Raw genomic sequence first — 26177 nt, 5'->3', positions numbered from 1 at the left:
TTTATCTCCTAGGAAAATTCTCACTGGGAGTGGCATCTGCCATATTGACAATATGTCCTTCACTGGATTAGGCATCCAGGTCTGGCCTGCCCCTTCCATGGTAATTGTCTTTTCTACCTTTACATGGTTTAGCTTAGTACCCAGAAAATGCTGAATCTTGACAAACTTTTCTCTCTCCTGCTCCTTTGCTCTCTAAGTTCATTTCATACCATCTTTCACTCAGTTCCTTGACTTCAGTCACTCTGCTCAGCCCCTGTAACAGACCTCATGTATGCCAGGTATACTCCTGCCTTGGTGGTCTTCCTGCCTGTAACATTTATGTTCCACAAATCCACTCCAATGGCTGCTCACCTCCAAGTCTTGACTCAGGTGTTGCTTTCTCAGGAAAGATTGTCACCCTAAACCTCATTATCCTACTCAAATTCATTGCAGAATCTGTATATATTTACTTTAATCATCTTAAATTCTTGTTTTGTTAATAATGTTTATGTCAATCCATGTGCAGACTTATTCCCATACTACATGCAGTTCAATAACTTTATAATGTCTCATGCAGTTCAATAACTTTATGATGTCCATCTTCACTGGCCCTATAGTACTACCATTAATACTTATATCCCAGCTCTTAGGCCTGTTAAGATCTGTTGGTTTAGATTGCAGTAATCAGAACAGATTTCCTTAAGGGATCATATTTACCTGCTGACACTAGATATACTTCATTTCTTAAGTGTCATCATTATTTGGAGAAACGACTTCTCTTACTCCCCAGATAGGACAGATCTCCTTATCACATCATCCCACAGTTGCCTTTGTCATTTATTGCAGTGGTTTCTGATTCTAATAAAGTTCTTACCTATGTGAGTGTTTATTAATGCCCTCCTTTTCTATTAGGCTGTAAACTTTCCAAGGGCAGATGTTATATTTGTCTTCTGCCTTCTATTCTCTTTGCTCAGGGTTGTGTGTGACGTTCACTGGTGCCTAATGAATATGTTAGATGGTCAGTGAGGGAACAAACAGGAAGAGGGAAACCTGTGTGAACACTTTGCTGCTGGGTCCTTGGAGAAATGTGTGGGCTTGGTAGCTCAAGAACAGGGACAGAGTTACTACTTTATTGTGCAGGGGAGTGGGGAGAAAAATGGGGCAAAGTTACTGGAAAGTGAATCTGTAAGGCTGTGTTCTTAATAGGGTGGTCTTCATTTGTAAAATTTAGATATTTAAACTTCTGTCACTTTTTGTAAATAATTCATTTAATACTTTATGTTGCATTTGCTCAAATCCATTGAGATTTCTTTAATAAGAATATAAAACAACTTTGTGTCATTATCAGGCAATTTCTTGTTGGAGGAGGTAAAGTTCAGAGGTTGGAATACTAATAAAGACACTGCTTTAATTACTTAGGAGATTGGTTATGAAGTCCTAAGTCTATTTTACTTATATGGGAGTATAGAAGATATAAGAGGTGCATGTATAATCAAGCAGGTGTAGACAATCATTAGTTGATAGATTTTAGAAAGGAAACATGAAAACGAGATGCATATATAGACAGAATTAGGCTGATGTCTGTAGATTAGAAAGTGAAGATAAATGAAATTTATTTTCTCCTGTTGACTTGAGATACTGTTATTGATCTCCACTGTAGGTTATATTATAGGTTGTGAGAATTTTTCTATACAAAGCAAAATAGTACATATTTAATCTTCATTGTTATATGGTCTCTATCTCAGCTATTTAGCTGGACTGTTGCTAGAAAGCAGTCACAGACTCTATGTAAATCAATGATTTGGCTGTGTTCCTATCATAGTCTATGCACAAAACAGGTGACAGATAAAATTTGGCCCACCGTGCTTTTTTTCCCCAACCTCTAGGTTATGTAACTGAGTTGTTATTTTCCTTCTGTGACCAAAAATCCTGACAAGAACAATTAGAGGAGCAAAAGTTTATTTGGGAGCTCACAGTTTCAGAGGTTTCAGTTCATAAACAGTTGTCTCCATTTCTTAGGGTACAAGGTGAGGCAGAACATCATGACAAAAGTATGTGGTTGAGGGAAGCAGCTGGGAGCATGACTGCAGGCAGAAGAGAGACAATAAACTCAGCTTGCAAACTACAGACCCCCAAAGGCATGCACCCAATGACTCACCTCCCCCATCCACACCTTACCTGTGTACAGTCAGTTAATCCCTAACATGGGATTAATGCACTGGTTGGGGTAAAGCTCTCCTAACCCAATCATTCTGCCTCTAATCCTTCTTGCATTTTCTTACACAAGAGCTTTAGAGGGACATCAAATATCTAAGACATGACAACCACTAATTGAAAGTTGGACTGCAGAAAAGGACTGTTGTATTAAGTTTTTGTGATCCAATTTCCAGAATTTTGTGACTAGGCATTGTTAAAATAAAGTTTATTAGAGTCCATTATTTTGGACTGAACTTCTGCATTGGGCCCCAATAAATCAGACCAGAATGGAGTAACTCATGATGGGTGCCATATAATCAAACTGGACTTTAGAATGGACCAGTTTTCCAAAGGCAGGGTAGGGGCAACAGAAGATTCCCAGTAGCCAGTCAGAAGAGATCCTGTACTCCTAGGCTGCCATAAAAAGGAAGAAGTCCTCTATTTACCAGTATAACTATAAAATAGCCAGTATGTTTTTTGGTCCTTATTTCAGCTTTCTTCATTCCTTTTTTACCTCTAAAGCCCTCTGCTCAGATCACTGAATCAAATTTTTTATGAAAGGCTGCTTGATGTATGAATTGTTGTAAAAGCCATACAGATCTTTAAATTTGTTAAAACTATGTTTCTCTAAAAATAAAACAGTGTCCAATAAGCAAAATGAAGAAAGCCTACAGTAAGAGGTACAATCAGAATTTTGAGGGCTGGGCTTGTGGCTCAGTTGCAGAGTTGCTTAGCCTGTGTGAGACACTGGGTTTGGTTCTCTGCACCACATAAAAATGAATAAATAAAATAAAGGTATTGTGTCCATCTACAACTAAAAAGTATTTTTAAAAAAAAAAAGAATATTGATCCGAAAATCTAATTTGAGTGGTGGAGAAAATACAAGTAGAAACCTGCCAAAAGGAAACTTGGTAGAAGTCCAGTGATAAGAGATTTTCTGAGCATTAAGAGTAGGTTTCTTGGACATGAAAAGAGTATAAAAATGTGGAATTGTAAGTTCCACAGCTTGTAATAAAGAGCTTGTAGCACTAGGTCTAATTCTACAAAGTTTTGGAAAGAAATAATGGAAATATAAATGGGAGTCTAATGGAGAAATTATCAATGAAGCAGGTGAAAACTTCAGTTTTGGAATCAGACTACGTGTTAGAATCTTTTCTCTGATTTTTGGAGTTGTGGTCTATTTTCAATATGTTTCAGATTAGATTTGATTTTCTCACCTGAAAATGATGGTTAATAGATAATGATGGGATTATAAAAAGACAGTATATTGAGTCCCTGATTCCCAGTACTCCATGAATAACAACTTGTATTATTATTATTTCATTAATTTCATTTTATTCATACTGCAGCATGGCAGATAGGTAGAGAAGCTTTCACAGTTGCTACAAGTGGAACTTAAACTGGATATTCTAAGTTCCCTTCTATATCTAGAATTCCTTTATTATCATTCCAGGTTTTTCTGTGTATTAAATAATTTTTCTAAATTGACACTTTAAGCCTAATATTCTACTGTTTAAAATAATAATTTTGGCTGTCTTCTAGTCCGCCCCAGCAAAGTGCGGCCTGGAGGGTCAAGTCCAGGAGGTGACAAGGGAGTGGAAAAAAGAAACTCCTCCCCGCAGAAGGGCGAGGACTGATACTATTCACTGGACCAGGGTGTCCAGCTGGCGCTGGTGGGGGCATGTTCAGGCAGCCAAAACTCGGTTGGCGGTTACAGGGAACTTCTCCCACTTCCCCCGTTTCCCCTTAGGCCTCCGAGGTGTGAGGTCACTGGAGGGCGGAGTTTCAGGCGTCCCCACGTCAGCGGTCCACACCAGGGAGCTCTGAGCAGTTCTCTCTTGAAGCCTGGACAGTAGCGCGGAGTCTCTTTAAAGCGGTACGGGAGTTGGGGGACTGGGGGTTGGGGGACTGGGGACTGCGGGACTGGGGGCTGGGGGACTAGGAGCTGTGGTCGAGTGAGGCGGATTCCTGGAAAGTTCCCGGAAAGCAGCTTTGCAGGCGCCGGGCAGGGCTCCTGCTGAGCGCAGAAGCGGTAGGGAGGCAGGGAGCTAGGGAGGCCATTCAGGGTTGAAAGTCTCACACACACACTGCTCAGGGACCAACGTTGAACTCTTGCCAAGTCACCTCGCTACCGCGGCTCATGGGCCCCTCGAAGCATGAGCATTCTCGCCCGCAGCCACCAGCGTGCCCGGGCCCCGGAGTGTACGCGCCAGAACCCGGACGCACCGACTCAGGATCCTTGGAGCACAGAGCCAGGGCGCTCGCGACCGAGAAGTCCAGCCATCCCCGCAGAGCACAGTGTCAGTCGTATCCCCAGGCATTTGAGTCCCAAATTAAACGTCAACAGGGTAAACTCAGGCGGACACCCCGCCTCTCCCGCCGGTCCCCCTACCCGTCCCATGTCCTATGTAGAGGCTGCCTGGTGCGGAGGCAGAGGCACCTTGGCCAAGGCGACCTGTGGGTGACCCATCCCACGGCTGGGACTTGGGAAGAAAGAACCAGCAACTCCCCAACCCTTCCCCTCTGCCACCAGTTTGGACACCCTGCAGGGATGCGTTTTGGAGTTCCCTCTGAGTTCCAGGAAGGACTGGAGCCCCTCTGTGACCTCAGCTCAGTTGGCCACCTGTCTGCCTTGGTGACCCTTCTTCCATGACCTTGCGGTGCCTGGTGGCCTCTGGGAATGGCGCAAATTGTATGGAGCCAGGGGGGACCACTGGGTCAGCCCAGGAACCATCCCCAGGTGGGCCTCTGGAGAAGGTCCTGCCCAGCTGGGTCAAACAGCATAGACCTGGGGCAGTATGACTGTTAGTGAAGCCAAAGAGAAATTAAAAGAGGTCCCAAAAGGAACTTTCTTGATTAGAGATAGTTAGCATTCAAACTACCTACTAAAAATATCTGCTAAAACATCAACTGGACCAACTATATGCAAAATGAGTGCAAAGATGAGAAATTTCGATTGGATTCTATCATATGTATCAAGTCCAAGCTTAAGCAATTTGACAGTATGGTTCATCTGATTGACTACTATGTTAAGATGTAGGAGGATAAGTGATCCCCCCCAAGAAGACCCCCGGAATGGCACTGGTCACCTTTAACTGACCAAACCACTCTACACATCCGCACCATTTCTTCAGCATCTATGTCACTCACCATTAACAAATGTACTGGTACCATCTGGGGACTGCCTTTAACAACACTAAAAGATTACTTGGAAGAATTTAAATTCTAGGTATAAGTCTTTCTGTTTTTCTAAGCATCATCATATAGAGTATCTCTGAATGTAGCTATGTGAAAGAGCACCAAAACTTGAGCCACTGGATAACTGCACAAAATTTGGAGAACAGCTGGTCAACCTAATCTAAAGGCATGAAGAGGTAGCTAAAGTTCTCCTGGACATTTTCATCTGAGTGAGGCTTCTTTTCCTAAGGCTGACCAAGACCAGTTGATCCTTTTAAATTAAAAATAAAATGCCCCAAGTGAAGGGTGAGTGGGCATTTTATCACATCATTTGTCTTTCTGAAGTTCCTTTGCATTAGGTCCAAGGTCCAAGCTCCAAGCACTAGTAACATAGAGCTCCAAGTGGAGTCCTGAAGAAGCAAAAGAAACCAAGCTGAAGCAGGCTTACCTTGAGTTTATGTGCCTGGTGATCAGTATCTTTAAGGACATTTTATATGTGGCATTCTGATGTACATAGTTTTGTCAAACACATCATGCTTGTGAGTATTTGACCCTCATTTTATGCAATTAACCAAATCAACCTAAAAAAAAAGTGACTATGAAATTCTGTATTTGTCTTTTTACTATAGGTACCAACTCTCTTCTGTGAAGAGTACTGTAGTAATCCATTTCAAGGGAGGCTTATTTCAGAAATATTTCAAACTGGTGCAAATGGAAAATACTTTCTTTTCTTTTAAGGCTAAACAAGAATATCAAGCTCTACAGGTGCAACCCAAAACCTGTAAATAAAAAACAGTGTAGATATAGACATTCTATTCTTTGAAGTAGCTGTGTCCCAATCTGTTGCCACTGTTGGCTTTAGAAATTTCCCAGTCCTTGAATTGTCTCACCACAGACATCAGCAGTTGTCCCCCTTCTACCATGTAGAATACTTTGACTTAATTTTCTTCCAGATAAAGGGGATACTTGCCTGTTTTTCAAAGTGTTTATTTACTGCTGTAACTGTTTGATTAGAATGTATTTTTTTTCAAATCTAGCACATTTTATTGTGACTACATAAAAGAAAAATATAAATCCAACTTTAATACAATCTTTTCTATCCAAATCAATTTCAAACTTTTATATAAACTTTAACATTGTAAGAGAATCCAGTTCATTTATGAAAATTAGTTCAAATCAAGTTCACCCAAGAAAATGTTGACTAAAGAAATCACAGATAAAACATTTAACCAAAGGAACAGTGCAGGCAAAACAAAACAGCGCTCTTACAGGGACTGATCCCATTTCCATAGTCATCGTTCCAGTCCACAGGTCTTTACGCTATACCAATTTGTACCCGGGTTTAATGACAGAAAAGGCCATGATTGCTAGATTTGTGGTATATATTTCTTTACAATTTTTAAATGTAAGGCCATTATTAAAATGGAGAAACCACAAGATGAAAATGAAGGCAACAGAAAAACACAACTTTTCACAACCAAAATACTAGCACAACCTTAAAAATAATTCAGAAGAGTGTTGTAAAGATATGTGGCAGATTTGCATCCCAATAAGATGATGTCAAATCATAATTATAAATAGATCTTTTTAAAGCATGAGATTAAAAAGTAATTTTCAGTGTATATGTAAATAGTTTTATCACATTGTTCATTCAACACTAACTTTTGAAAATTGGTTATTTAAAAGACAAATCAATTTTTATTCTGTAAGTTTCATTCAACTTTACTTAGGGTTGAACACACATGAAATGTGATTTTCATTTTTTATTGTAAACAAATGGGATACATGTTGTTTCTCTGTTCGTACATGGTGTAAGGCATACCATTTGTGTAATCATAAATTTACATAGGGTAATGTGGTTTGATTCATTCTGTTATTTTTCCCTTCCCCCCACCCTCCCACCCCTCTTTTGCCTCTGTACAGTCCTTCCTTCCTCCATTCTTGCCCCCCTCCCTAATCCTAACTCTAACCCTAACACTAACCCCTGCCACCCCCCATTATATGTCATCATCCACTTATTAGCGATATCATTCGTCCTTTGGTTATTTGAGATTGGCTTATCTCACTTAGCATGATATTCCCCAATTTCATCCATTTGCCTGCAAATGCAATAATTTTATCATTCTTTATGGCTGAGTAATATTTCATTGTATATATATACCACAGTTTCTTCATCCATTCATCAATTGAAGGACATTTAGGTTGGTTCCATAGTCTGGCTATTGTGAATTGAGCAGCTATGAACATTGAAGTGGCTGTATCTCTGTAGTATGCTGATTTTAAGTCCTTTGGGTATAGGCCAATGAGTGGGATAGCTAGGTCAACTGGTGGTTTCATTCCAAGTTTTCTAAGGAATCTCCACACTACTTTCCAGAGTGGCTGCACTAATTTGCAGGCCCACCAGCAATGTATGAGTGTACCTTTCTCCCCACATCCTCGCCAACACCAGTTGTTGCTTGTATTCTTGATATCCGCCATTCTAATTGGGGTGAGATGGAATCATAGGGTGGTTTCGATTTGCATTTCTCTTATTACTAGAGATGTTGAACATTTTTCCATATGTTTGTTGATTGCTTGTAGATCTTCTGTGAAGTGTCTGTTCATTTTCTTAGCCCATTTGTTGATTGGATTATTTGCATTCTTGGTGTAGAGTTTTTTGAGTTCTTTATACATTCTGAGGATTAGTGCTTTATCTGAAGTATGATTGGCAAAGATTTTCTCCCACTCTGTAGGCTCTTTCTTTGCATTGCTGATAGTTTCCTTTGCTGAGAGAAACCTTTTAGTTTGAGTCTATTCCAGTTATTGATTCTTGCTTTCATTTCTTGTGCTATGGGAGTCCTGTTGAGGAAGTCTGGTCCTAGACCAACAAGGTGAAGATTTGGACCTACTTTTTCTTCTATCATCTGCAGGGTCTCTGGTCTGATTCTGAGGTCCTTAATCCATTTTGAGTTTAGTTTTGCGCATGGTGAGAGATATGGGTTTAGTATCATTCTGTTGCATATGGATTTCCAATTCTCCAGCACCATTTGTTGAAGAGGCTATCTTTTCTCCATTGCATATTTTTGGCCCCTTTGTCTAGTATGAGAAAATTGTATTTATTTGGGTTTGTGTCCATGTCTTCTATTCTGTAGCATTGATCTACCTTTCTATTTTGGTACCAATATCATGCCATTTTTGTTACTCTTGCTTTGTAGTAGAGTTGAAGATCTGGTTTTGCGATACCCCCTGCTTTGCTCTTTCTGCTAAGGATTGCTTTACCTATTCTGAGTTTCTTATTCTTCCTGATGAATTTCATAATTGCTTGCTCTATTTCTGTAAGGTACGTCATTGGGATTTTAATTGGATTTGCATTGAATCTGTGTAGCACTTTTGGTAGTATGGACATTTTGACAATATTAATTCTTCCTATTCAAGAACATGGGAGATCTTTCCATCTTCTAAGGTTTCCTTTAATTTCTTTCTTTAGTGTTCTGTAGTTCTCATTGTAGAGGTCTTTCACCTCTTTTGTGAGATTGATTCCCAAGTACTTTACTTTTTTCGATGCTATTGTGAATGGGGTAGTTTTCCTAATTTCTCTTTCTGAGGATTCATCACTTATGTATAAAAATGCATTAGATTTATGTGCATTGATCTTATATCCCACTACTTTACTGAATTCACTTATGAATTCTAAAACTTTTCTGGTGGAATTTCCTGGTTCCTCTAAGTATATAATCATATCATCAGCAAATAGGGATAATTTGAGTTCTTCTTTTCCTATTCGTATCCCTTTAATTTCTTTGGTCTGTCTAATTGCTCTGGCTAGAGTTTCAAGGACGATACTGAATAGAAGTGGTGAAAGAGGGCATCCCTACCTTGTTCCAGTTTTTAGGAGGAATGCTTTCAGTTTTTCACCATTTAGAATGATATTAGCCATGGGCTTAGCATAGATGGCCTTTACAATGTTAAGGAATGTTCCACTATCCCTATTTTTTCTAGTGTTTTGAGCATGAAGGGGTGCTGTATTTTATCAAATGCTTTTTCTGCATCTATTGAAATAATCATATGATTCTTGACTTTAAGTCTATTGAGATGGTGAATTACATTTATGGATTTTTGGATGTTGAACCAACCTTGCATCCCTGGGATGAAACCCACTTGATCATGGTGCACTATCTTTTTAATATGTTTTTGTATGCGATTTGCTAAAATTTTGTTGAGAATTTTTGCATTGATGTTCATTAAGGATATTGGTCTGAAATTTTCTTTCCTGGATGTGTTTCTGTCTGGTTGAGTTTTTGAGGGTTCCCTCCTCTTCTATTTCATGGAATACTTTGAGAAGTATTGGAATGAGCTCTTCTTCAAAGGTTTTGTAGAACTCGGCTGAGAACCCATCTGGTCCCGGACTTTTCTTTGTTGGTAGGCTTTTGATGACTTCTTCTATTTAAGTACTTGAAATTGGTCTATTTAAATTGTTTATGTCCTCCTCGTTCAGTTTAGGCAATTCATATGTCTCTAGAAACCTGTTGATGTCTTCGAAATTTTCTATTTTGTTGGAGTATAGATTTTCAAAATAGCTTCTAATTATGTTTTGTATTTCAATCTGTTGTGATATTTCCTTATTCATTCCGAATTTTAGTGATTTGGGTTTTCTCTCGTCTTCTCTTTGTTAGTATGTCTAAGGGTTTATCAATTTGGTTTATTTTTTCAAAGCACCAAGTATTTATTTTTGTCAATTTTTTGTATTGTTTCTTTTGTTTCAATTTCGTTGATTTCAGCTCTGAGTTTAACTACTTCCTGTCTTCTACTACTTTTGCTGTTGGTCTGTTATTGTTTTTCTAGGGCTTTGAGCTGTAGTGTTAGGTCTTTTATTTGTTGAGTTTTACTTCTTTTATTGAATGGCTCCATGAAATAAATTTTCCTCTAAGTACTGCTTTCATAGTGTCCCAAAGATTTTGATATGTTTCTTTGTTCTCATTTACATCTAAGAATTTTTAAATTTCCTTCCTAATATCTTCTGTTATCTATTCATCATATAATTAGCATATTGTTTCATCTCCAGGTGTTGGAGTAGTTTCTGTTTTTTACTCTTTCATTTATTTCTAATTTCAATCCTTTATGATCTGATAGAATACAAGGTAGTGTCTCTATCTTCTTGTATTTGCTAACATTAGCTTTGTGGCATAATATATGGTCTATTTTAGAGAAGGATCCATGTGCTGCTGAGAAGAAAGTGTATTCGCTCTTGATTGGATGGTATATTCTATAAATATCTGTTAAGTCTAAATTATTGATTGTGTTATTGAGATCTATGGTTTCTTTGTTCAATTTTTGGTTGGAAGATCTGTCCAGTGGTTAGAGAGGCATGTTAAAATCATCTAGTATTATTGTGATATGGTCTATTTGGTTTCTGAAATTGAGAAGGATTTGTTTGACATACATGGATGAGCCACTGTTTGGGGCATAGATGTTTATGATTGTTATGTCTTGCTGATTTATTCTTCCCTTAAACAGTATGAAATGTCTTTTTTTATCCCTTCTGAGTAACTTTGGCTTGAAGTTCACATTATCTGAAATGAGGATGGATACTCCAGCTTTTTTGCTGAGTCCATGTACATGGTATGTTTTTCCCCATCCTTTCACCTTTAGTCTATGCGTATCTTTTTCTATGAGGTGAGTCTCTTGCAGGCAACATATTGTTGGATCTTTCTTTTTAATCCAATCTGCCATTCTATGTCTTTTGATTGATGAATTCAGGCCATTAACATACAGGGTTATTATTGAGATATGATTTGTATTCCCAGTCATTTGGTTCATTTGTTTAAATTTTATTTATTTATTTATTTATTTTTGACACGACTTGGTTCCTCCTTCATTTGACAATTCCTTTAGGATAATTCCTCCCTTTGCTGATTTGCTTGTTTGTTTTTCATGTCTTCCTCATGGAATATTTTGCTGAGAATGTTCTGTAATGCTGGCTTTCTTTTTGTAAATTCTTTTAGCTTTTGTTTATCATGGAAGGATTTTATTTCATCGTCAAATTTGAAGTTAAGTTTTGCTGGGTATAAGATTCTTGGTTGGCATCCATTTTCTTTCAGGGCTTGAGAAATGTTGTTCCAGGCCCTTCTAGCTTTTAGGGTCTGGATTGAAAAATCTACTGATATCCTTATTAGTTTCCTCCTGAATGTAATTTGGTTCTTTTCTCACAGCCTTTCAAATTCTGTCTTTTTTTGTATGTTAGGTATTTTCATTATAATGTGCCTTGGTGTGGGTCTGTTGTAATTTTGTGTATTTGGAGTCCTATAAGCCTCTTGAACTTGACTTTCCATTTCATTCTTCATATTTGGGAAATTTCCTGATATTATTTCATTGAATAGATTGTTCATTCCTTTGGTTTGTTCCTCTAAGCCTTCCTCAATCCCAATAATTCTTACATTTGGCCTTTTCATGATATCCCATAGTTCTTGTATATTCTGTTCATGATTTCTTACCATCTTCTCTGTTTGGTCAACTTTGTTTTCAAGGTTAAATATTTTGTCTTCAATATCTTAGGTTCTGTCTTCCAGGTGTTCTGTATTATTGGTTATGCTTTCTATGGAGTTCTTAATTTGGTTTATTGTTTCTTTCATTTCAAAGATTTCTGTTTGGTTTTTCTTCAATACCTCTAACTCTTTAGTGAAATGATCTTTTGCTTCCTGTATTTGCTCTTTTAACTGTCCATTGGTATGATCATTCAATGCCTGCATTTGCTCTTTCATCTCATCATTCAATGCCTGCATTTACTCTTTCATCATTTGCTTCCCTGATCATTTTAATTATGTACATTCTGAACTCCTTTTCTGTCATTTCTTCTGCCATGCTGTTATTGGGTTTTATTGATGTAACATCTAGATTTGTTTGCATCATTTTCTTTCCTTGTTTTCTCATATTGTTCAGTTATCAGTGGACCGCTGAGATATTGCAGATTTCCTCTGTTGATTTACAATGTCCCTGAAGATTTCTATATATATCCCCTCTTAGCCTTCAGTAGCCTGAAGTCTTGGAGGAAGTTGATAATGTGGTGCTCCATAGGGAAGCTGCCTCTCTATGGGTGGTGGCCTTCAGGTGGGGTATATTCCCTGCTAGTGGGTAGAGGTGCCTCCACTTGTTGACCAATGGTCATCCAATGGGGAACTAGGCTGCGGGCTGAGGCAAGGCCTGTTTGGGACCGTGTCTCTGATTTTATCATCCTTGTGGAAAACCTCACCGGGCAGGGATGACTCACCCATTGGGGAGGTCTTGCTGGTCAGTTCCCCTCCTAGAGGTTCCCCTCAATCTACAACTACCGCCTGGGCTGGGCTGCCTTCCTCTGCAATGTTCCCAGGGGCCCTGACCTACCTCCTGGTCCTGGGAGCCTCAACCTTCGCAGACAAGTCTCCTTAGGCTGCCTCTCCTCAGAGAATCTGCCCACAGTCCTGGAACCTTCGCTCTGCCCCTCAGCTTGTCTCTGTGCGGCTCTTCCACCAAGAAGCCTCCTAGGTCCTGGGACCCTGCTTTGCACCTAATCGCCTGGCTATGTGGCCCCTCCTCTGAGCAGCCACCTGGAGCCCCGTACAGTCGCTCTGAGACCCAGTGACCCACCGCATGCCTCTTTCTCCGGGCAGCTGCCAGGTGTTCCAGTGTAGTTGCTAGGAGTCCAAGCAACTCACTGCGCACCTCCTCCTCCTGCCAACCGCCCATAGCCCTGGGCAGTCACTCTGAGTCCAAGTGACCTACCATGCTCATCCTCCTCCTCTGGGCAGCCCCCTGGTGTTCTGGCGCAGTCACTCTGAGTCCAAGTGACCCACCTTGCTCCTCCTCCTCCTCCGGGCAGCCCTCCAGTGTTCAAGAGTGGTCGCTCTGAGTCCAAACATCTCGCCGCACAGCTCCTCCTCTGGGCAGCCGCCCGAAGCCCCAGTGGTTGCTCTGAGTCCAAGCGCTGTGCTGAGCGGCCTCCTCTACGACGCGCCTAGTTGTCTGAGTTCACTGTTCCAGTGGGGGGAGGGGTGTCTCGTTGGGCAACTCTACTTCACAAAGTTCCCTGGGTTTCAGGGCTAGCACCCCATCCAGGATGCCTCCCCAACGGGAGAGACTCACCAGGCGGCTTTGAGTTGGTCCCAAGTCTCTCAATATCTCCTCTTTTGAATCCTGAGTCCTGGAGCAACATGAAATGCAGCCGCCCTCTAATCCGCCATCTTGAAATCCCCCTGAAATGTGCTTTTAATGCATAAAAATCACAGTGGATAGCAGCAAAGAACTGGAGGGGCATTAAGGAGAATCTGATAATTCACATTGTGATTATTCTGCACACTAATGAAAAGATAATTAACACTTCTAGAACCTCAAGACATCCCTTTTTAAAGAACCAAAATAAACCCAAGACACCTTGCAGACAGTTCCCCACCCTTAAACAAACTGATGACTCTTACACATAAAACTAAAAATTATGGCAGCAAAAGAGTCTGATGGCAATGAAAGTTGTAAACTGTATTTCAATCTCTTTTTCTTATTCCCAAAGTGCAAGATGCAGGGTTCTCAGTCTTTCAGTAGTGCTTCTCCTGTAAATAATCCTTCATTTTGTTTGGCAAAGGCAGTTTCTTAATTAGGTCCATTCTGGTATACTGACATATAATGAAACAACACAGGTACTACAGAGACCGTACCTGCATGAACCGTGACACGGGATTGGTCAGTCTGACAGGGTATGTTGCAGATCCAGGCAACTGAGACCTTGAATAACAAAAAGCTCCATTTTCAGAGTTCCAAATTGAATGCTCAATTAGATCAACTATGGACATATGTTCTTCCACATCTGGTTGTTCATAAAAGCTAAACCTACCATTTGAGTGCTCGATTCTAGTGTGAAGTGTTTTACCATGGGAACGAAAGCTCAAACTTAGAAGATAATGGTCCTCAGAACTATCCAGAGCAAGAAAAGAACCATCGGGCACATTTGCTAGCTTCCCCTCAGCTTCCCAGCATATGATTGGTCCCCAGTACCATTCTTGTTTTGCAATTTTCTTCAGCTTCTCAGAAAGGCTTGTCACAACCATGGGACCACTACTTTGCACAGAGTCTATCCCTTGCCACCCCAGGGGCAGAGTTAGGATCAAAATTCAAATGACAGCGCATACTCTCAGCCACGTGGGCATCTGTGTCAGTGAGCCCACCAAAGTTCCTTTAGATCTGATTGGTCTGCATTGGAGGTAGCAATGACGAGAGTGGAGGGACCTCATCGTGACTTGCTCTTGGGCTCTGCAACATGACTCCTGTGGTGCCAATCAACAAGCCGTTCACTGACTGGTCCACAACGATCTCTGGGGCAACAACGAGGTCCTGGTCTACCTGATTCTCATCTTCGGCAAAAGAGCTCCCTCCCACTTGAGGAGGAACTGCAGAGACCTCCATGGGCAAAGACGTGTCCAGACAATAGCTGCGCGATCCTTCCCAAAGGACACATCCCCTCGTCTAAAGGCACGGTGCACTGAATGTAGTCCTGAGGCACAAGACCAATAATGACAGGCACGTGTTCCTCCACGTGGAGATGCAAACTGATTCCTCCGTGGGGAGAATCTGAGGAATCTGAACGCTTGAGGGAACCATTCTGCTCCTGGCACACAGTTTCAGCCTGAAGGTCACGGAAATCCTTTCGAACCCGTTCAGGAACTGGAGGAGTGGACCAAAGCTTTGACCCTCACTTTCTCTTTTGATACAGGTCTTTTTAAAGTTTGTGGGTCAGAGAGGCCAGGGCGTGGTGCTGTAGTGGTGACTATGGAGGGAGGGAGGTGGACCTTATGGGCCTCTGAGCCCTGACGTCCTTGAATACCACGGGAGCGGAGGAGGAGGAGAAGGTGTCCTCCTGAGTCTGGCCCCCACGGGGCGCGCTGCCCTTGCCCTTGGGCTTCTGCTTCACAGAGAGTCGCCTTTTCAAGGTCCCCATCACGCTCTCTCTCGGATCTGCTTTTCCCACCTTTCACATCTTCGCTGGTAATATCGCAGTTGGTCATTTCTTTACCATAGCAGCTACCAAACAAGGAATCATCTTTCCCAAACTCACTGGCGAGGGACGGCTGCTGTACTACCATGAAATCAGTGTTTTCTTTCCTTTTATTCAAGTTAAAAGACTTCCGAAAGGTTTTAAGACTAATTTTCTTCATTATGACCAGTTACCTAATCCAAAGGATCAATTTCTCTCTGGAATATCACACCCGAACATTTGGAGGGGCGGCAATGCTGCATCTATGTATTTTTCCAGCTTCATTTGACCACTGGAGCCATTTTCCGCGCCCGCGCCCGGCGGTCCGAGCCCCGCCCGGCCTCCCCCGGGCACCGCGACTCTCACCAGCGGCTGCTGGTGCCAGCTTCTCCCCGCGCCGGCGCGACTAGAATGTATTGAATTAAGAAAAAACATGACTCTAAAAAAATAAAATAATTTTATGAGATGTAATACCAAGCAGTTATTATTAGCAAGAGATGAAACTCTCCTGTGTTTCTTGGTAAAACATGTATACATTGGTAAAAAATGCATACATCATAAGCTTAGATTACATTTGACTGTACTATATCAAAAGTATTCATACCTTTCATGAAAGTACAGTAATCAGTGTCAGCGATTTATTTCAGAATAGTAAAGTGTTAAGAAAACCAGATGACAGACTATGCACAATTAAAGTTAGAGGAGATTGCTCTTTGTGTTAGTGACATTTCCTTCTTTTCAAAACTATTGAACATGAGCTGATGATTGTTTATACCAATTGTAATGCATTATTGTACCATATAATCTATGAGAGTGTTCACCTCAGCACTCTGCCTGTTCAGCTGTTTTCTTGAACAATCATCAGAAAGTTATTCTTTATGAATTATGTCACACTGGAAAGTGGGATGATAAAATGTTAATGAGCATTTACCAATGTGGTTGATGAAGATTAGGTGGTTGTTGATATAGTCTCTGCATTCTTATTATGAATACTCAGACTGAAACAATGGGCTCTCTGATGAGGGATTATAAGTAAATGGTGCTGATTGACAGTTTTCGATTTAACACTAAAATGGTATCCAGCAGCAAATTCTATGTTTCAGTTGAATAGTAGTGTGTTGATCCCTGGGTGCAGCCTAAGCTTTTGGCGTTGCTTTTATTTTGCATCTTTAATTTTGTTCCTCTGGTACCAGGTTTTCAAACTCCCTCATTTTAAATTACCCATTATTTTAAAGGTGAGCCTGGTAGTGTGGCAGAATTGAAAACACACAAAGGAAGGGAACCATTAACAGGTATGTCTCTTGAACGTCCTGCGTGGGCAAGGGAAATGGTTCCTGTTGGAGGGATGGGATGGCTGCAAAATAAATGTATGAAATTTATTTATCAAAAATAAAGACAGAAGGCAAAATTATCTTAAGAGCAGGGGTGTGACCAATTGAGCTGACCAGAAGGGTCTAGCTCTAACAAAGGACTGTGCCTGAGCTTACTTTATTTATAGTGGTACAGATCAAAGGGAAACAGTAGGAGCTTCTTGAAGAAAAACAGGATGGGGGTGGAGGTAAGCAAGCCATTTGCCTCTGGCAGGTCACGCCCACATCCAATGCTTGTATTTGAACTTGAGTGGTGAGCTATCACTGGATAAACGTGGGACTCAGGTGTTTTGAACAGTCATTATCCAACTGTGAGTTCCTGAGTTCAAATATTCCTGGTTAAAGGCTCAAACTATGCTTGGTTCTCATATGAATCAACATGGATGGTTTCCCACAAGTATGTACTTATGTTTTTGGAAAAATTTGCAATTCCAAGTATGATTAGACAAAATGTTGTACACAAAGAAGTAGATAAACACGGACCAGTACTTGCTAGCAATATGTTACTCTTTTTCATGTGTTTGCCGGTCATTGAAATAATGACCCTAGTGTTTTCTTTGGCACTTGCTGTTTATTTGTAAGGTAATTGAAATTAGGTACACACACACACACACACACACACACACTTCAGGGATTTTTTTGAATTTATTATTATAAATATAGTATTTCATATGCTATCTATTGAGCCTCAACTTCAAGTACAATATATTTTTTGGCAGAAGTGATAGTGTATGGAACTGTATTAACTTGTATTGGTGAAGCTTCATTCTCATTATTGCCCCCATTATAATTGTGAATTTGGTTACAAAATGGAACTTGTGCTTTGTAAAGTGTAAAATTCTGCATCAGTCTTTGTTTGTAGGTAAACTATTTTAATTGAAAGGACAGCACATGAGAATCACTGTGCTTTGTTTCTTGTATCAGAAATTCCACAGGTGGTAAGTTTGTTAAATAATTATGGGATTATAAAGTTGGTCAGATCTGTAGCTATCATTTTATTATTTAGTAGATAAAAAATTTGAGATCTGTACATGAAGAGACTTAAAGAGGCTTTGCCAATGAAACATTATTTGTGATATTTGGGTAATGTGTTGATCACTGAAAAGTATTTATTTTTATATGGAGACCTCATCCTGTAGTTCATTGTCTGCTTGACATATAGCTGGAATGTTATTCTTCTTTTTTAACATAAATTTATTTTTATGTGTGAAGTTTGCTTTTTAAATTTAAATTTCTAGGTTTTAAATTTTTATATGATAAAATTCATAATTATTATAGAAAATGTTATCCTTTTTTTCTGAAGGACACAGGACTGAAATACTCACCTGGACCCAGACCTTGTTTAGCTTTCTGTGGTGCTAGGGGTGGAACCCAGGGCGCAAGCTAGGCAAGCTCTACCACTGTGCCACATTTAGCACCCTCATTTGTACCTACTGACACTTCTCCCATCCATACCTCCCTGGTAAAAAGAGCCTTCTCATCTCCTACTCCAGAAACTCTGTGCTTAAGGACTTCCACAGAGCTCTGTAGTCCCTATTGTATCAAGGGATTAAGTCTTAGTACTATTGTGGCTTTTTTTTTTTTCTGTCAGCAAATGAAATTGGATATACAAGTCATACATCCTCAAGGCTTGCTACTGCTTATTCTTGAGCCTAGGATCGCCATTTTCAGCTCTCAACAAGCAAAGCTAGGGTTTGGGCTTTTGAGCTAATCATGGCAAATCATTCATCCAGCTGACTAGACAGCCAAGCAAGAATGTCATTTCTCCTATGACTGTTCTCCTAAGGACTGTTCTAGCTTCTAGGATGCTGTGCTAATACAGGCAGATATGCCTCTTGTCTTCATGTTGTATTCAATAGAGAAGATAAATGATAAATAGGCAAAGAAAATGACCATGAGATCTAGAGTTGTTTTAATTTGCATTTCTCTATTTACTAGAGATGTTGAACACTTTTTCTTATATTTATTAATTGCCTGTACATCTTCTTCTATAAAGTATCTCCCAGTTCCTTGGCCCATTTATTGATTGGGTTCTATGCATTTTTGGTGTAAAGTTTTGTAAGTTCTTATAAATTTTGGAGATTATCTATCTGAAATGCATGTGGAAAAGATTTTCTCCCACTCTGTAGGCTCTCTTTTCACATTATTGATTGTATCCTTTGCTGAGAAAAAAACTTTTTAGTTTGAATTCATCTCGTTTATTGATTCTTGCTTTGATTTCTTGTGCTTTGGGAGTCTTATTAAGGAAGTCTGATCCTAAGCCAACATGATGAAGATTCAGTCTTACTTTGTCTTCTATTTGGTGCAGGATCTCTGGTATAATTCCTAAGTCCTTGATCCATTTCAAACTGAGTTTTGTGCAGGGTGAGAGATAGAGGTTTAATTTCTGTTTACTGCATATGGATTTCGAGTTTTCCCAGAACCATTTTTTGAACAGGCACTCTGGTATATATACAAATGGAATATTGTCCAGTCATAAAGAAGAATAATATTATGGCATTTGCAGATAAATAGGTGGAACTGGGGAATATCATGCTAAGTGAAATAAGTGAATCCCCAAAAACCAAAGGCCAATTGTTTTCCCTGATAAGTGGATGATGATATATAATGGGAGTGTGAGAAGAATGGAAGAACTTTAGATTATGTAGAAGGAAATGGGGGGGGGGTATGAAAAATGGTGGAACAAGACAGACATCATTACCCTATGTACATGTATGATCACACGAATGGTATGAATCTACATTGTGTACAACCATAGAAATGAAAAGATGTACCCCATTTGTGTACAATGAATCAAAATGCTGTCTGTAAAAATAAAAGAAATTATTAAGAATGTAAAAAAATTTAAAAACGTATGTTTTAATATTTTCTCAAATAAAACATTCTTCTAAAAGTCTTTTCACTGAGAACTTTCATAAGACATGGAACAACAACAACAAAAAAATGACCATGGTTTTTGAATGCGCTTTGCTAGTAATGAACCATGTGTGTGGGTGGGTGCTGGTTAGGAAAGGGTCACACTGAAGGCCTCTGAATTCATGATGTTTAAATGGAGACTCAAAGGAAAAGTATGAATTAGCCAACCAAAGAATTGAAGGATAAGAGCTCTGAATGTAGGAAATAACATGAACAGGGATCCTTAGGTTGGAAAGAACCTAGGATCCATCATTATTTCAGTATGACTGGAGCATATTATGTGAGGGGGACAATGTCAACATGAAGTTTGAGGCCTGGCTTCTTTGCAAAAGCTTCAGAGGAACACTTGAGTTGCTTTAAATGATGAATGCATGATTTTTGAGAATAGGGAGAAAGGAGAACTGTCCAGCAGTAGGAATTGTATGGGCAGAGGGAGATTGTCACACTACTGAAATGCCTCCCTACCTAGGGCACAGGAAGCTGGATGATGATGAAAGTGTTTCTGGCCTACAAGATGGACTATAGTGTTAAAGGCTAATTAGTGACCAATTGCAAGCCTGGCAAAATTGATTGCCAAGGGCAAGTTCTTTCCAGAGTCTTTCCCTCTCTCCTCTTCAGAAAGAGGTGGAAAGTACTAAAGCTGTTTTCTCTCTAACACAGAGAAAATCCTATTTGAAAGAAATTAGTGTTCAGCACAGGAGTTTTTGGTCTCTACCTAACATGTATTTTTAAACAAACTATCAAAAATCCTACTGTACATAAGGCACTGGAGGCAGAGGGAGTCAAATCCATCAATCAGTTCCTCTCCCTAAATTGGATCATTGCAATTCTGCTTGCCTGTGAGGACTGGTTTGTCTTCATCCTACAGATGCCAGAGGAGTGCATGTGGGATGGTAAGTTTTTGAACAAAGCTTTTCTGTTCTTCCATTTGTACTGAATAGGACTGGAAATTTCTTAAGCTCTTGCCTTTTGAATGTATGTATTTTTTACTCAACATTTTTTCTACATCTACATAAGACTTTCTTAGAATTTTATGTTACTTCTTTGTGTGTATATATGCAAATGAAAATGTTTACATCTAGAAAGTGACTTCATAGGGGAGAGAGAAAAGGATCACCTTCTTAATCCTCTCCCCTATTGATCTTCAAAGGCCACAGGTAATACACTCCATGAAGACTTTTCTGACTCATCTAGCGAGATGTTATTTTTGACTGCTTTGAACCTCCAAAGTGGTCCATTGATCTTTTTTTCTTTTTCCTTGATTGGCTTCAATGAATTGAGAAAAAAGAAATCCTTTGAAAAATTTACTAACCTCATTGTTCCTATTTCAAATGAAGTATTTTAAGAATAAAGCACAGAGTTTGCTTTTCTATATCCAGCCATGCAGACCCTATCAGTGTCTTGTGATGAATTAAGTGAATAAAAGAAACTGCTTAAGATCTTCTGTGGTGAGAAGGGAGCCCCTGAGGAAGCTCCATATCAGGAGCTCTTACAGTTCCAGTTGCTGCTTTAGTAATAAGGTTTCTTAGTGTGGGTGTTTCCTCCAGCAAGCAGGTGGAGTACCATCCAGTGAGGTACTCCAGCAACTAAGACAGAGGGCTAAGGATGGGACTGAGATTTTAAACTTGATATAACCTCGATGACCTACTTCCTCCAATTCCCTGCCTGTGGTTTTTACCCAGTACAGTAGCCCTTTTGGATTTTTCATCCACAAAAGGTATTAACCTTCTAATCGGTTACATCTGGTGTAAGCTAATCATGAGTATTTGGCAGTACTACTTACTCTGCCCTAGTGTCAGGTGGCCCAAGTAATTGTGAAGTAATTTGAGTTTTAAGTGAGGTTTCTTTTGAAAACATTTTAGATGTTGATAGACATTTATTTATTCATTTATTTACATGTGGTGCTGAGAATCAAACCCTTGATTATAGATATTGCAAGGTCACATGGGTCATGCAGTCATACATGTACATGAGGTAATAAAGTCTGCTTCACTCTACTATCATTCCTTCCCCCATTCCCTTTCCCTTCCTTCAATCCCTTCTACCTAATATAAAGTAACTCTGTTCTTTCCCATCCCCCACTCTTATTGTGGATTAGTGCCTGCATATCAGAGAAAAATTTAGACTTTGATTTTTTGAGTTTGGCTTATTTCATATGGCATGATATTCTCTAACTTCATCCATTTACCAGCAAATGCCAAAATTCCATTGTTCTTTAAAACTGAGTAATATTCCAGTGTGGGTGTGTGTGTGAGTGTGTGTGTGTAGCACATTTTCTTTATTCAACAGATGAATATCATCTGTTGAAGGGCATCTAGGTATCTAGGTTGGTTCCATAGTTTAGCTCTTGTGAATTGAGCTGCTATAAACATGGATGTGGCTGTGTCACTATAGTATGTTGATTTTAAATCCTTTGGATATAAACAAAGGAGTGAGATAACTGGGTCAGAGGTGGCTCCATTCCATCTTTTCTTAGGAATCTTCATACTGCTTTCCATAATGGTTGCACCAATTTGCATTCCCACCAGCAATGTATTAGTGTACCTTTTCACCCACATCCTCACCAACATTTATTGTTACTTGTATTCTTGATAATTGCTATTCTGATTTCCTAACATTGCTTTCACTGGTGATACATGGCATATTTAAGAAGATTTCTAATACTAATTTGAGCTCTCATTATATGATTCTGAAGAAGTGGCTCCTTCAAGTAGCAAGTTTTCCATTAGTATAGGTGTTTGCCTGTTGAAATTATAGGGGTTTGAATTTTAACCCTGGAACTTTTGTTGGTGACTGTGCACTGTCTGATGTGTTTTATTTGAATGCTTTGTTTCTTTGATTCAGCAGTGCTTAATTTATCATTTGCTTATTTGGTAAGTATTTATTGAGTACCTGGATGCTAGGCAGTGGCCTGGGCTCTGAGTTTATTGCAGTAAGCATATTTCTTATGTTTTAGTGAGGAATACTAACAATATACACATAAACAAAAATGTAATAATATAATATAAGATAGTAATAAATGTTCTGCAACAAATGGTGGGCAGACAAATGTTGAGATGTTGTTAGTGTTTAATTTTACACCTGTGGGGATTCCATGAATTCATTTAATTTACTGGTAATTAATGTAGCAACAATTTGACTTTTACACTTTATGCATGACTCATTCAAATGAAAATATTAATCTAAAAAGATGAGAATGTGTTCATTTGCATATTATTGTGTTTGTATCTGATTTTTAAACTAGAAGTCTGACACTTGGTAGCAGGGTTTTCTTGGACAGGTCATGAACTTTTTCTCCCTGAATTTGTCAAGTCTGTAATGAAATACTTGATTACTTTTTTAATGAGGATACAATAAAATTAAAATGTAAAGAACTTGTATGTTTTCCTGTGCCTTGGTGTTAGTCACCATCACCAACCTCATTACCAATATTTTGAAGCCTCTTTTATCAGATTATGTCATTGCTTATAAAGGAAAGAACATTCTAGAACATCCTTACATTTGTATTTAATGTCACTGACATTGTTCCAGTACTATCCAGCAGGGATTTTTGGTTTTCTTATATGTACCTGTGTTTACATTTCAAAATACCTAAATTAAATAATTGGGTTTCTGGATCTCAAAAGTATTGAAATTTCAAATTAAAGCACAAATCAAAGATCTCACCAACCTCCCTCTTTCTTTATATAGTAGAACAAAAAACTGCATTACATAAGTGAAAAGCAGAGAAAAATATCTCATAAACCACAGATGCACAAATCATAACAAAAGACTAGCATGCCTATTTAAGCATTCAAACTTATGTCCTCAGGAAGCTTCCCCAAATTGATCACAAATCATACAATGTCATTTTAAAATGAACATGATTTATTTCTTGTACTTTTTGAATTGAAAGTTTAGTACATGAGATTGCCTAAAAATATTTTAAGAATGGATCAAAACGTTGTAGTATTTATAATAACGGCATTCTAGAATTATGTCTTAACATTAAAATTGGTTTGGTTTCTCCCTGACACTGTCCACTTCTGTGCTCTTTAATATTCTGAGGATGAATTGTCTCAGCTATAAAAGTCAGCCTAAATGACTCATATCCAAAGTACACTCTAGTCATGGAAGATGAACAGCTTCTGGAATGTCAGGACTAAGAGTTAGAGACTTGGAGGGGAGAGGGTGAAGACTTTAAAAAAATTTAGATTTTTCTTTATCTTAAATACTACTGTGCTCTGCAAGTTATTTGAGATCCCATTGTCAGTCAACTAGCCCCATAGAAACAAAGGACAACCAAGATCAAGCATGAAAAATGAGATATTGGAAATTTGAAGAAACATTCCCAGGTTGCATTGCTATAGTCTAGAGTGCATCCTGTAAAATTCGTATGCTGCACTCCTAATCCCCATTAGCTGAGAATGTCACTTTTGTTTAGAGAACAGATCTCGAAAGAGACTATTAAGGTAAAATGAGGTTATATGTGTAGGTCCTTATCCAAGCCTGGTGTTCTTCCACAAAGGACTTGTGTCACTTGCTTGTGCACAGAATTCATAAGCTACATTATTTTTATTACAGACAAATTTCACAGTAAAAGGAGAGGAAAGATGGCCTTGTGATCACTTCCACTTCATTGTGTATACCAGTGCTGCAGAAGTTGGAACATTGGAAGTGAGTATCAGTGTCAGAGTTCTCTAGGAAATACAAGAAAACTAATTAGTTGAAAGGCCCTAAGAGCAAAAACCAAGATTTCTGGAAAAGGAGAAATTCTGTCTCAAGAAAATAGTTAACTCTTGCCTGAGCTTCCTGCCTGATCTAGGGATTTCCATCTTGACAAAGCCACAATCCCCATGAGTCCTTTTCTTATAATAAATCTTTTCCCTTGGAGTGTGTTTTTTGGCTTTAAGATCTTTCAACTGATTAGATGAAAAGTAACCACACTATTTTTATTGGAATATTATAATTATACATAAAATTGAGATTCATTATGATCTTTTTGTTCAATCACATTATTAAAGGTAATCTTACTTAAATCATCTAATATAGATGATAAACACATTTACAAGATGACTTTATAGCAAAACGTAGATGCTATATGATTAAATAGGTAGGTAATATGGCCTACCCTAGTCAGGTTGACAAATACAACTTGTCATAGAAGTGTGAACTATCTAGAAATATAAATGACTATTTCATTTGAGAATTACACTGTGATTCTGATTACACCAATTCTACTTGATAATGAATTTCAGTTGACAAACCTGACTTTATGGTATGATTAGTAAACTGAGCCAATAACTCCAATATCTGCTAAATTTGTGAAGATAAATATATAGCATAGCCAATACAAAAATATAATGCTGAAAATTTTAAGGGGTGGGAAAAACTAAAATGAAGAATTGACAAGCTAAAATCAAAACAAAACAAAAAGATGGAAGAAAGAAAATTTTAGACACAAAAGAGTATAACATAGAGATTGATTAAGCATAATTGCAAAAAAAAAAAATCTAAAAGAACTACCTGACTTTTATGTTTACTAACCGTATTAAAGTTTTTAATTAAGAAGATAGATTACTTTTGGTTTATTAATTTAATACATTATTTTCCATTGAGGAGAACACATTCACATTTATGTTTCTATTATGTGATCTTTTTGAAATTTTTCATGATTTAATATGCACTGAAGTGATCATTTTTAGAAGTTCCCATCTTCAATGTCATATGTCTCTGTTTTAGGTCCCTAGAAATCCACTTCACCTGATAAGAGTTACGTAGAATAAAAAAGTTTAGGGCTCATGATTTCAAATATTTAATACAATGGAGCCTACACCATTGCTCTTGGGTCCAAGGTGAGGCCAAACATCATGGAGGAAGCCTCCTTCAGAAGAGTTCTGCTCACCTCATGACAACTGGGAAGCAGAGAGAATGCAGGAAAAGACAATGAACATGTCAATGGCCTGGGTCCAGTTACATATTCCTCCAACTGTGCCACACTTGCCTACAGTTACCACCCAGTCAGTACATTCAAATTAGGATAGACTGATTAAGTTATAGCTCTCACAAATTAGTCATCTCACCTCTGAATATTACTGAATCAACACAGGAGTTTTTAGTGTATATCTTAAACTAAAACCATAACAAAATCAGAGACTAAGTGCTATTAAATTGATTTTTTTTTGGTAAAATAAAGCATTAGAAGTCAACAAACCTTAATTCTGCCTCTGAGTTCTTAAATAATGTTTCAATAGAGAAAAAATGTATATGAACTTCAAATATCTCTTTACAATCCAGAAGGAAATGGACCTGAAACACTGGGGCTTCAGAAACACTTGCTAAATAACTTTATCTGCAGCTGAAAATTTCTCTATCTTGGTCTCATTAAGCAATAGAATTTAGGGCTTCACAATAAAGTGGACTTTTACAAAGAATAGAAATATTTTATCATGTGTGCAAAAATGACAAGTAGAAATTTATATTAAATACTGGGCATTCATTTCTTAACCTCTGCCCTAATAGTACAAGATTCCCATAAGTTAGAAATTTAGTTCTTCACAGAAGATGTGTGATTTACACAGAAAGGA

General features: G+C 38.7%; 1 protein-coding gene and 2 pseudogenes across 3 annotated transcripts in view; 2 read left to right on the top strand and 1 right to left on the bottom strand.

Moving 5' to 3' along the window:
• LOC306659751 (tyrosine-protein phosphatase non-receptor type 21-like) overlaps positions 1–26177 on the top strand; it is a 355478-nt gene that overhangs the window by 188919 nt on the left and 140382 nt on the right.
• Positions 4649–5597, top strand: LOC306659756 (suppressor of cytokine signaling 2-like; annotated as a pseudogene). The gene has a single exon. The product of its transcript is annotated as a suppressor of cytokine signaling 2-like (transcript).
• LOC306659155 (suppressor of cytokine signaling 6-like) lies at positions 13153–15636 on the bottom strand (annotated as a pseudogene). The gene has a single exon. The product of its transcript is annotated as a suppressor of cytokine signaling 6-like (transcript).

Source organism: Sciurus vulgaris, assembly GCF_902686455.1.
Source record: "Sciurus vulgaris genome assembly, chromosome: 4".
Taxonomy (NCBI): Eukaryota; Metazoa; Chordata; class Mammalia; order Rodentia; family Sciuridae; genus Sciurus; species Sciurus vulgaris.
Note: the sequence above shows the minus strand (reverse complement) of the source record. Positions and strands in the feature narration are given on the sequence as shown.